Source organism: Dioscorea cayenensis, chromosome 1 (genome assembly GCF_009730915.1).
Source record: "Dioscorea cayenensis subsp. rotundata cultivar TDr96_F1 chromosome 1, TDr96_F1_v2_PseudoChromosome.rev07_lg8_w22 25.fasta, whole genome shotgun sequence".
In the NCBI taxonomy this organism is placed as follows: domain Eukaryota; kingdom Viridiplantae; phylum Streptophyta; class Magnoliopsida; order Dioscoreales; family Dioscoreaceae; genus Dioscorea; species Dioscorea cayenensis.
The window spans coordinates 6,880,445-6,892,805 of NC_052471.1; the positions used below are offsets into that span (position 1 = coordinate 6,880,445).

The following is a 12,361-nucleotide window of genomic DNA, read 5'->3' on the forward strand; positions in this document are numbered from 1 at the left end:
ATCACAAAATTAAATAACACCATCAATTGCATGCAAAAGCAAGAATAAAATTGTGATATGATCTAATTGTTTTAATGAATACTCTATTTTAGTTCAAAGGTCTAGAAAATTGCCTCTGGATCTTCCAAAACTGTTTCCTTTGATATGCCGAATTGGTCCTCGGATTGTCAGAGATCTTTTAGTGCCGAACGAAATTCCCACTACTATAGATCACATGCCGGAATTGAGAAACAATCTGCTTTTCTTCTCCAAATAGCAGTAGGGTTAGAGAGATAGAGAGATTAGGGATTTTCTTACCAGAGAATCAATTGATTTCTTCTTATGCCAGAGAGGAGTCATATTCATAGAGGCTTCAGAAAACATGTTAAATATCATCATCAAAGTTCTATTAGAAATACGAGCCCTAGTGTACCTAAAACCACTTTTGTCTTTAGGTCCTTATAATTTAGATTAATTATTCAACTCCATCAAATTTTGATCAAAATTTAAACTCAAGTCAAAAATCCTTGACTAATTTACAATGTCACTCATCCTATGAAGTAAAATTTTAAATCGATAATCGATGAGTGTATTTTATATAGATATTTTATATACCCTACTATGTCTTTTACTTGTCCTTTTAGCACATTTTTATGATAAATTGATGCTACTTGAAGTATGTTTGCTAAATTGTGTAGTTAATTGGGTTTGGGACCAAAAGAAACAAAAAGAGAAATTCTGATGCAAAACAGTGTTGGAATACAAGTTTCAAGACAAGCAGGGTCCGAAGCACACCCATGCTCGGAAACACGAACGTGCTGAACCCCTGTGCATTTTACTGAAGTCTGCATAGAATGAGAAGCACAGTTTCTCTACCCCTAACACCATCGTGCTAAGGGAGCACTGTCGATAAGCACGAGCATGCTTACTCCCGTGCATTTTACTGGAAGTGTTATGAGAAGATCAGTAGGGTCACTGTGCTCCTTGCACAAGCATGCTCTCCAAGCAAGGGAAGTAAGCACAGGAATGCTTACCCCATGTGATTTACTGGAATTACGCAAAAATCAATCCCTAGGATTTGGAGCCAAGCACTGTCATTAACACACCTATTAGCACGGGCACACTTACATCGGGAAAGGGTTATTTAAGCCCTAAAGTTAGATTTCAAATGGATCTTCTTCTCTCTTTTTGGGAGATGCATATTAGGGCAGTCGTCGGCACCGTTCAATTCTAGATCTAAAGGGAAGATAAACATGGAAAAGGAGGATCATCGATGATAACTATTGTCAAGCCATATCCGACGTGATTGTGAAGCAAGAAGGAAGTTTAATGGATTTTTTCAATTTCTCTTGTTGTTTTTCTATGGTTGTTTCTTAGATAATGAGGGGCTAACCATCTTTCAGTGCTCTGGGTTATGAACCTTGACTTCTAATGCTTTTATTTTAGTGATATTATTTCTTGAGTTTTCTAGTGGTCTTCCTGTTGTTCATATTGCTTATCTTTCTATGTGTTTCTTGCCTTGATGCTTGTATGTTGCTAGCTAATGAGGGACTTTCCCACTAGCCCTATATGCATGAATTTTTATTGCTATTTTCCTCATTGGTTGCCATTGCATTTTAAGTTGCTATTTAACCTTAGATCGATTTGTTGTCTAAAGAGTGATACTCATCTAGCTAGGGTACATATCAAGAAAGGGGTTGAGTCTGCTCCAAGCCTTAGGCAAGGACATACATTATCAAAACCTCCGTGGTGTTCACCACGGTCCAAGCAAACTGTTGAATCATTGCCTAGTCATTGCATTTGTCAATTGGATAAATCCATGGCATTGTCCTTTCCACTACTATCTCTTCAACCCAAACCCGTCTCTTCTTTCTTCTCTATTCTTCTAGTTTTTAGTAGATTAAGTAATTCTACCTTAATCTTTGAACCGGCTAGATATTGGAAAATGAGTGAGTATTGAGAGCTATACCAGTCCTTGTAGATTTGACTACCCGATCCTATTGGGTACACTTTATTACTTGTATGACCCATGCACTTGAGGATACACAAGGGGCGTATCAAGTTTTTTGCACCATTGCCGGGAACTAGCTACTCTTGAGAAAGTTTTACTACATAGTAATCTAGCCATTTTTTTCTTTATTTCAGTTTATCCTGTTTTCTTTAATTTTTATTTAATTTTTGATTCATGGTTTACTGAACTGGTTTGCAGGTGTTCTTGCATGAATAGAGAAAGTTCCTCTTCTTTCACTTATGAGTCCTGATCTGGAGTTAGAGACAATATTACACAGAAGGTTAAGATAGGTCAATCTCAAATACACAGGTTCAGTGGAAATCAGTATTGAGGTTGATCAGAATGAACCAATGGTTGGGAATCAGCAAAGAAAGTATTTTTTTCAGATTATGCTAGGCCAAACATGGAAAGAGCAGGGTCTAGCATTGTTTGCCCTCCTGTGCTGGTGGATAACTTTGAGCTAAAATCGAATTTTATATAGATGGTATAGCAGATATTCCAGTTTGATGGATTTCAAGATGAGGACCCGTATGAACACTTGAAGAACCTTTTGGAAATCTGTGACACATTCAAGGCAAACAATGTATCTGAGGATGAAGTTTACCTTTGACTATTTCCATTCTTAGTTCGAGGAAAGGCCAAGCAATAGCTAAGTTCCTTGCCACAAGGGTTAATCACTACATGGGCACAGTTGGCCGAGAAGTTTCTTACTCGATTCTTTTCTCCTGTGAAGATTACAAAGCTCAGAAATGACATATCTTATTTTCAGTAGATGGAGTCCAAAACCTTGTACGAAGCATGGAAGCTGTATAAGGAGTTGTTGAGGAAGTGTCCTCAACATGGGATTATATAGTGGATGTAGATTCGGATTTTTTTTACAATGGTTTGAACTTGGCTACCAAGAAAATGTTAGATGTGACAGGCGGGGATTCTCTTTGCAGTAAATAACTAAGTGAAACCTATACTCTTATTGATGACATGGCATCGAATGGCTATCAGTGAAGCTAAGAAAGGAACAAGCCAGTGAAGGCTGCTCGAATTTGTAAGGTTGATGCATTGACTACCCTAGCAGCACAGGTGGAAGCTATAGCAAAAAGTTTAGATGCTATGCAAGTTTAACAACAAGTACCGGTTATGAGTTGTGAAACTTGGGGTGGTCAAGCAGGGCCGATTGTACCCTCTCAGGAGGGGTCTCCTAGAATTGAGCAAGTTGATTATGTGGGTCAGAACAATAGGTTTCAAAACAATCCCTACAGTGATACCAATAATCCGGGGTAGAGGAACCACCCAAACTTCTCTTGGAGACAACAGGGGCAAGGACCACAAGGGCAGTATAAGCCACCAAAACCCCAACCTGAACCTCCTCGACCATCATATCAAGAAGGAAAGAGGCCAACTCTTGAATCTTTGTTAGCAAAGTACATCTAAGCTAATGATGTCTGTCTCATGGGACATGAAGAGTTGATGAGTAACCAACCAGCATCCTTGCATAATCTGGAACATCAAGTGGCATACATTGCCAAGACTCCTATTGAACATCCTCTAGGTTCATTACCAAGCAATACATAGGTCAACCCCCACTGAGCCCCTTAAAGCAGTTACTTTGTGAAGAGGAAGGGAATTGATATATACCCCAACTCAAGTGTTTGATGAGGCATCCCCCAAACCTGAAGTGGTAATTGTGAAGGACCCATCCATTGGTGGAAATGTTAAGAAAAATGAGAAGGAGAAATTCAAGGAGGAGACCAAGATTCCTATCTTCCAACCTAAGCTACCCTATCCGGCTAAGGTGAAGAAGGATCAACAAGATGAGTAATTTAAGAATTTCATTGAAATGTTCAAGACCTTGCACATCAATATCCTATTCGTTGAGGTCCTCGCTCAAATGCCTTGCTATGCTAAATTTCTCAAAGAGTTGTTAACTAACAAGAGAGCTAGAAAAGGTGGACATTGTTACATTGAGCGAGGAATGCTCCGCCATCATCTTCAACAAGATCCCCAAGAAAGAGAAAGATCCTGGAGGGTTTATCATCCTGTATACTATTTGGTGGATGCTTGATTAGAAAGGACTCGCCGATCTTAGGGCAAGTATCAACTTGATGCCCTATAAAATTTTTCAAAAGTTGAGGCTCGGGAAGCTAAAGCCAACAAAGATGACTCTATAGCTCCCCGATCGCTCAGTTCGTCACCCCATGGGCATTATCAAAGGCATATTAGTCAAGGTGGACTGATTCATCCCTTGATACTTGGGTGTCCATTTTTGGGCCACTTCACAAGCATTGATTGATGTTAAGGATGTCCGAATAGTATTAAGAGTGGGTGATGAAGAAGTGGTGTTCAAATTGAAAGATGCTATGTGCCACCCCATGGACGGTGATGACACATGTTATGCTCTAGATGTTATTGATGATTGTATTGCGGATTTTGTGCAGGACACGTGGATGAAGGATGACTTGTATGAGTTAGTAGATGATGAAGAACCACCTGATGGGGTCATGGAGGAGCTTCACCCTCAATGCCACATTGAAGAGTCTGAGGGAGAGCTGAAGTTAGTCAATCATAGGGTCTCTCGAACCAAGAAGAGGTGTTTCATTTTGTTCTTTTAGAACAATCATCCTACCCGCTCCATCTTCTCGAGTGAACTTGTCTTCCAAGAAGTGGTCTTGAAAAGCTACAATGATCAGGTGAGCGTCAAGTAGGTAGAATAGGTATCGCATCAAATCCTAGTGGTAACCAACAAAACACCCTTTTAATGATCTAGCTTCCAATGTTTCCACCTTAGTCTTCTTGACATAGGCCAGACATTCCCAAATTTTAACTTGTTTATAAACTTTGTTTCCTTGTCTTCCACATTTCAAGATGCATGCAACAGTGAGAAGTACATTACCCCACAAAAAATATGGACAAGTATGTGTAGCTAAGCATAGAAAAAACCATATACAACAAGGCTTGATTCCTATGCTCAGCTACCTCATTCAATTAAGGAGTTGCTGGTGGTATCAATTGTGAAACTATCGCATGTTCCTTCCAGAATAAGTCAAACTCAATATTTATATACTCACTTCTACGATCAAGTCGCATTATCTTTATACGATGACTCAGTTTGATTTTCTACTAAAGTCTTGTTCTTTTTGAACATGTCAACAACATTTGACTTGTTCTTTATAAGTACACATAACCTTACTAAGAATGATGATCGGTAAAAATTATGAAATAGTGGAAACCTTCGTGAGCCATCTTGTTGATCGGCCCACAAATATCAATGCGCACTAACTCCAAAACTTATGCAGACTCTCAGGATGTCAAATGAAAGGGAACTCGGTCATCTTGCCAAAGAGACATGACTCACATCTCGGATAGGGATCCAATCCTAATGGACCTATGAGGTCATCCAACTCATGGATCCTTTGTTCTCCAGCATGAGCTAGTCACAAATGCCATGCAAGGTTTTGATTTATCTCATGCCTACCATGTCCTTCAGGTATAGCATTCACAACACACTTATTGTGGATATTTAGATAAAATAATCCATTTAATAAAGAGACATTGCCAATTAATTTATTTTTAAAATAAATATCACAATTAGCTTCACCAAATTTTAAAGCATATCCTTTTCTGACTAAAACTAGAATAGAAACAATGTTCTTTAACTCATTTGGTGATACTAAATAATCCTCTAAAACTAAAACATGTCCGGAATATAAATGAATAGAAGTGGATCTTATTTGAGTTGCCATGACACTCTGCCTGCTTCCGACATTGATTATCACTTCTCATTCATCCAGTTTCCATCTTCTTTCCAAATCCTGATTCATATTACAAACATGAGCACTAGCTCCTGAATCAAGAATTCAAGAAGTAGGAAAATATACATATTGAACAATTAGTTTCCAAAACAAATTGTTCAGTATTCATAGCGTCATCTGCTTCTAGCTATAGGCAATCCAGTTTCCAATGATTGGCCCGCCATAATTGAAACATTGTTCCCTTGATTGGAGCTCTTACCAACACGAACCGTGGGAGCCTTAGCTTTCTTCTTCCTCATTCCTCCTATAACCTTCGGAGGAGGTGTAGTAGGAATATTAGTGACACTACCGAATATGTGTGTAAACCACAAGTGCACGGGTGCCGAAGTAATAAATCCCAGGTGAGTAGGTATCGTATCCATAGGGAATAGTGAATAGAAACACAAAGATTGCTATCTAACTATGATGAGAATAAATCGATGGTATGATGAATGAGATTTATATAAAAAGAGATAAAAGAAATAAGAGCGAGAGGCACAATTAAATTGAGAGATAAGGCAATGATATAAATGGGGTACTCGGATATTGTTCCGCCTAGAACAATCTTTTCAAGTGCAGAACAAACTATTATGCTTCCTAATTAATGCATTAATGAGTCATGAAAATCCTTCAATACATGGTCCCAAATCTAAGGTCAACCGTGACTAACTCTATACTATGTCCCAGAGGAGAAATCAAACAATCTCAATGCCTCACACTCGGATAGAATCACATGGAGTTCTAGGGATTCCAAGTGATAAACCCTCTTCCTAGATATAGACCTAACCCTTTGGTCCAGGTGAGAGGTCCCTAGTCACAATTAAGCCCTACGTGCTAAAATCACTTCAACACTTCGCTCCGTTGCCTCTATAACTAAGCCCCAGCGGAAGGTCATCCCTTAGCCCTATTCACTCTACTATGACCACAAAGAACTCAAGGAAATGGAGGTAGGATAAATCACATCGGAAGAGAAAGTGGACACTCCGCTACCTCTCGACTCACCCTCTTGACCCTCTCCAATCTAGCTTTGTCTAACCCTCGTGATGTGTCACTCACTCACAAGGGTTACCAATATGAACTCTCAACCCTAGTGTCACTCTAAGAAGGAAGGATTCAATCAAATCAAGCATTCAACATTGGAACTCAAATAAAACATCAATTAATGAAAGCATAATAGAAGGTTTAATGAAACAAATACATCCTAGGGTTCACAAATCCAAGTACCCACTAGGGGGTTTAGCTCTCCATGGAGCTAGTTACAAAAAACTATAAAATCAAATGTAAAAACAAGTAATCCATAGAAAAACCTCCCTCGGTAGTCGTGTCGACGGTCTTGTGGAGTGGCCTCGTCTCCTCCAAAGGTCCCCTTGTCCCGCCTAGGGCACACCTCGCCGAATCGGTGGCGACGAAAGCTCCCTCAATAACCTTCTTCCAAGTGGAGCGCGATGTTGAAGCTATAGAACCACTCCAAAAGCCTTGCCAATACCTCTCAAAACCCTAGCCGCTGCCCTATTGAAAGTTGGGGAAAAGATGGAGATAAAGAATGCTGAAATCGGGGCTAACATCGGCCTTAAATAGGGCTGGAATCGGGAATCCACACGCCCGTGTGGATTCACCACATGGGCCTATGGAATTAAAGCATGGGCATGTGGCATTTCCACACGCCTGTGTGGATTCTCTGAAATAACTTTTCTCGCCGGTTGTGAACAGTACATGCTACAGTGAATTGCTACATTGTTTTGCTGCAGTGCCCGCTGCAGTACCGCACCCAAAATTCTCCCGAATCCATATTCTCATCGAGGTAACATAAACGGGCACACGTTTACGTGGTAGATCACTTTGCTTCTTCGATCAACAGCTACATTGGTGGAGATCTTGCTATACATGCACAAGCCGGAATACTTGAATGTGACTGCCTTTGTACCTCTCCAAATCATTCTGCTGACTTGAATACGAGAAGATTAGCACACATTCTCGTATCTTGAACCCGACTTATGTCTTCATGTTTGATCCTTCTCAAGATTTCCTCCAAATGGTGCATTCACGATCTACGTTAGCTTTTTTCTCTAATATTCGGCTTCACAACCCTATATGCATGAAAGTAACATAAATGCACACATATTAGCACTAAAACCTGATAAAAGTAATGCTCATCATAAGGAAAGAACACTTCGCATTCTTATCACACAAGCACTTATCAATTAGCCTTATGAATGTACCCAATTAGCTCTATATTGAGGACTATCCTCAAATTCCTGAGCCAATCTACATAATTAGGCTCGATAAGGACATTATCCCAAGCAAAATATTAAGTGGGTTATTTATCATATCGAGAAATAAATGCAAGAAAATAAGGAAACCAAGATTATTAGTTTATTTATATTTTGCCTAATTTATATTAATGTCTTTAAATTAAATTCGGCTCCCACTATATTTTTTGAAATCTACACTCCCACTGTAAAAATTAGAAATCCTCATTAATCGGATATCGTAGTGAGCGATTCTCTTTTATTAAATCTAGTGCAGCTCAATCCATACTGTATAATTAGACCACTAGAGTCAATAAAGTGGTGTCCCATGCCAACATATTCCATAGGTAGTCCAATAAATTTTCATCAATAGTTCACCAAGCCTCAACCCATATAGTTTAATTGACTCATAAACTATCTTGCAATTGAATTCCACCCTCTCAACCCATACAATATAATTGGGAGGAGTTTGTTTCAACTAAAGGCATCTAATGCATGAAAGGTTCCTAAAGTTATAAGCGAATATAAAACCCCCTCATACACTACAAGAAAACAGTGATTTTGTGTCACTCATTTCTCGCGGGTTTTGATCAAAATCGGCTGCCATGGTTACACATTGTGGCGGTTTATACGCTAATTCAATAAACGGCCGATCTGACTTTCATTTGGTGGTGCTTTCCGGGTAATATTGGTGCAGTTGTGTACCAAACGCCCGTAAAGGCTATTATCTAAACAGCTGATCAAGCACATTCTCTTTTTCTTTATCCGTGTGTTTGGTTTTTCTCTATTGAACCCCCTTTTCCTTTTCTCTTTATTGTTGCCATCGATCCATTATATGAACCATCGATCTCGGGTTTTCTCTCATCTCGGCTTTTCTCTCATCTCCACGGTGGTGTGAAGCCTCTTGTTTCATTCTTTCTCGGCTTTTTCTATCTTCTCCACTGTAAACATTTCTCCTTATTTGATTCAATTGTTCTTTGAGTCAATTTTTTATGGAAATTTTGACTCAATCTCCAAGTGCGTCTTTCGCTTCTTCTCAATCTCTTCAAAGAATTCCCCTTCTCGATGCAATAGTCACTTGGAATGTTTGTTATTATATTGGATGCTTGTAAGGATTATTTACTCTATATAATTTTTTTATGGATAGTTTTGAATCGGATTGGGGATTCCATTATATATGAATGATACTAAACAACAATGTATGACATATCATGATACTTGAAAAAATCAGTAAATGTTTTACTCCAAAAGTCACCAATGTCCTTGATTATTCAATAGTTTCATAGGTTTTGCATTAATGATAGTTAAGAATGTGTGACATAACATGATATTTGAAATAATCCTATGATTTATTTAACCATTATTAAAAGACAAGCTTGTTTTGCGGTGTTGATTAGATGGATTAGTGTCTTTGATGCTTTGATTGGTTTAGAGTAAACATTAGAACCATGGTAATAGTAGGCAAAAGGATTATGTTGTGGTTGTAGGTGAATGGTGTTGATTTAACTCAAACAATAAACAATAAGGTACCTTCCATGGTCTTAACTAATGGAATAATAAGGTTACTTTAGATTAGGTATTATATAATGTGTTTTTGTTTAATATATAGCTTGCTCAAAGTTTTCAAATCATATTAAATGAACATTTATGTTTCCAAACTATAGTGCTTATTTAATAACTTTGATGTTTAATCAGAATGTTGGGTTTTTATGTTACATAACATCTTTAGATTCTTGATTGAAAAGTTCCAATATTTCACTAGTTTGCCTGCAAATTCTTGAAACAAAAAAACAAGTTCTTAGTTCTTGTTGCAATCTTTAGGTAAGAATGAAAAGCTATATAGTATTAACATTATAAAATATATCTATATATATAAAAAAGAACAACAACCTTTAATTTAGTCTTATGTGAGGACTGAAATTTAGATCTATAAAACCATTCAATTAGTAGGAATCAAATATTCACTTGGCAATAAATTTTTCAAAAGAATGGGATGTTCTAATCCCAATAAATCAAAGATTTTAGCACTATAATATATATATATATATATATAAGAACAACCAACTTTAATTTAGTCTTATGTAAGGACTGAAATTTAGATCTACAAAACCAGTCAATTAGTAGGAATCTAATATTCACTTGGCAATGATTTTTTTCAAAAGAATGGGATGTTCTAATCCCAATAAATCAAAGATTTTAGCACTATAAACTATATATATATATATATATATATATATATATAAGAATAGCCAACTTTAATTTAGTCTTATGTGAGGACTGAAATTTAGATTTATAAAAATCCATTCAATTACTAGGGAATCAAATATTCACTTGGGAATTGAATTTCCAAAAGAATGGTATGCTCTAATCCCAATAAATCAAAGATTTTAGCACTTTAAAACAACTAAAATTAAACTTAAACATGAATACACATACAAATCCTAAACACAACCAATAAAAATTAACCTTGAAGAACAACAATATTTATTAATATAACACTAGAAATATTGGTAAGTGTTAATTTATTGTATTTATTAATTCATTTGTCTAGGTTTGAGCAATTATATTTATAAATGAATGTTGTGTTGTTTATTTTTAGACATAGTTTTAAATAAGCATGGACAAATCATGGATTACAATGTCACATATGACCAAGGTGTTAAGAACTTTATTGAATTTACTTTCCAGCATGGTTTAGTTAATGATATGATACTATGTCCATGTCCTGAGTGCGGATTTAGTAAATTTCAAAATCATGCCGAGGTATACGATTATCTAATTTGCATGCAATTTCCAAAAAGGGCATACAATTTGGTACCTTCACGGAGAGTCCCATCCTCAAGAAACAACTAGTGTTCCAAGCAACATCGCAGTTGATTCACAAAGAAATGTTATTGTTGAAGACCCAATCAGGGATATGGTAAATGATTCTTTTGGAGTGCATGAACCTATTTCAAAAGAAGGCTTCCACACAGTAAATGAAGGGGTCAGACAAATATATGAAGAAATACCAAATGTGAACCAAACTAGGAATGCAACATATGAGTTTTATGAGTTATCAAATGATGGTCAACAATGTCTTTATGAAGGGTGTGAAAATTATTTAAAGCTATCATTCATATTTAAATTGTACCACATCAAGTGTCTATGTGGAAAGAGCGATAAGGCAATGACAATGATATTGAAGTTGCTATGTGATGCATTTCCCCTTATAAAAATTCCAAGCTCTTTTTATGATGCGAAGAAAACCATCACGAAGCTTGGATTGAACTATGATAAAATACATGCATGCCCAAATAATTGCATGCTTTATTGGGGTAGTACAGAAGATGAAGGGAGACAAAATTGCAAAATTTGTAATACTTCTAGGTGGAAGGAAAGGAAGGGTAGCTCAGATGTGTTATCCAATGGTAATAGAGCTAGAAGGAAGATTCTTACAAGAGTTGTTAAATATTTCTACTGAGACCTAGTTTACAATAGTTGTTCTAGAAGATGATTATAGATGGAGAAAATACAGGCAACAGGCTGTGAAAAATAGCCTCTTTCTCTTTTCGTTTCATCTTGATGGCTTTCAGAGTCCATTTCCCAACTCCTGCAATGGCCTTTCTTCTTCTCTTTGTCTTTTAGGTCATCTCTCTATATCTCTCAGTTTGTCTTTAAGGTAGAATTTTGAGTTATTTTAATTTTGTGTTTTGATTTTCAGGTCGAAACAACAACCACTGAGAAAATGGATGTGATGATCATGATGATATGATTTCAGGTTTCCTTTTTGACAGAGTACAAAAGGAGATTATCAAACTGAGAAAATCACAGGAAGAGAATGATGGAGTGTTGATTGCTTAAGAAGATAAGATCAAGGTAGTTATTAAAGATACACATTTTCTTTTTAAGTTTTGAACATGAGGTCAATTGATATAATGATACTTTGCAAATGCTTCTTAGAAAGATTGATGCACTAACAAGAAATACTAAAGAAACAGAAATAATTAAGTTGCAAAACTAATAAGAAAACAACAACAAAAAGAGCAACCATACAGAAAGGTAATTACATCATTATGTTGAGATCATTCATAGAATTTAAGTGCGTTTGATTTGAAAAATCCCTTTTTTACATGCATGTTTGAGTGAAGATGTCTCTTCTATTGAAGTGGTCAACTTTATTAGTTGTGTTTTTCAGTAAGATGTCTCAATTATCTTATTTGCATGCACGCAAAGTTTTCAATGAATTAAAGTTTAATGTAAGCAGGCAACAAGGCATCATGGTAGGTAGATAAGAAGCTACAATTGGCACCAATTTCTTTATTTTTCCCAAACGTTTTCATGCATGGATAGGTCTC

General features: G+C 36.8%; 1 non-coding gene across 1 annotated transcript; it reads right to left on the reverse strand.

Moving 5' to 3' along the window:
- Positions 1-2,729: 2,729 nt before the first annotated feature.
- On the reverse strand, positions 2,730-2,836 carry LOC120268884. Its single transcript, XR_005539062.1, has one exon. It is a non-coding gene; the product is annotated as a small nucleolar RNA R71 (small nucleolar RNA).
- Between the last annotated feature and the right edge of the window lie 9,525 nt (positions 2,837-12,361).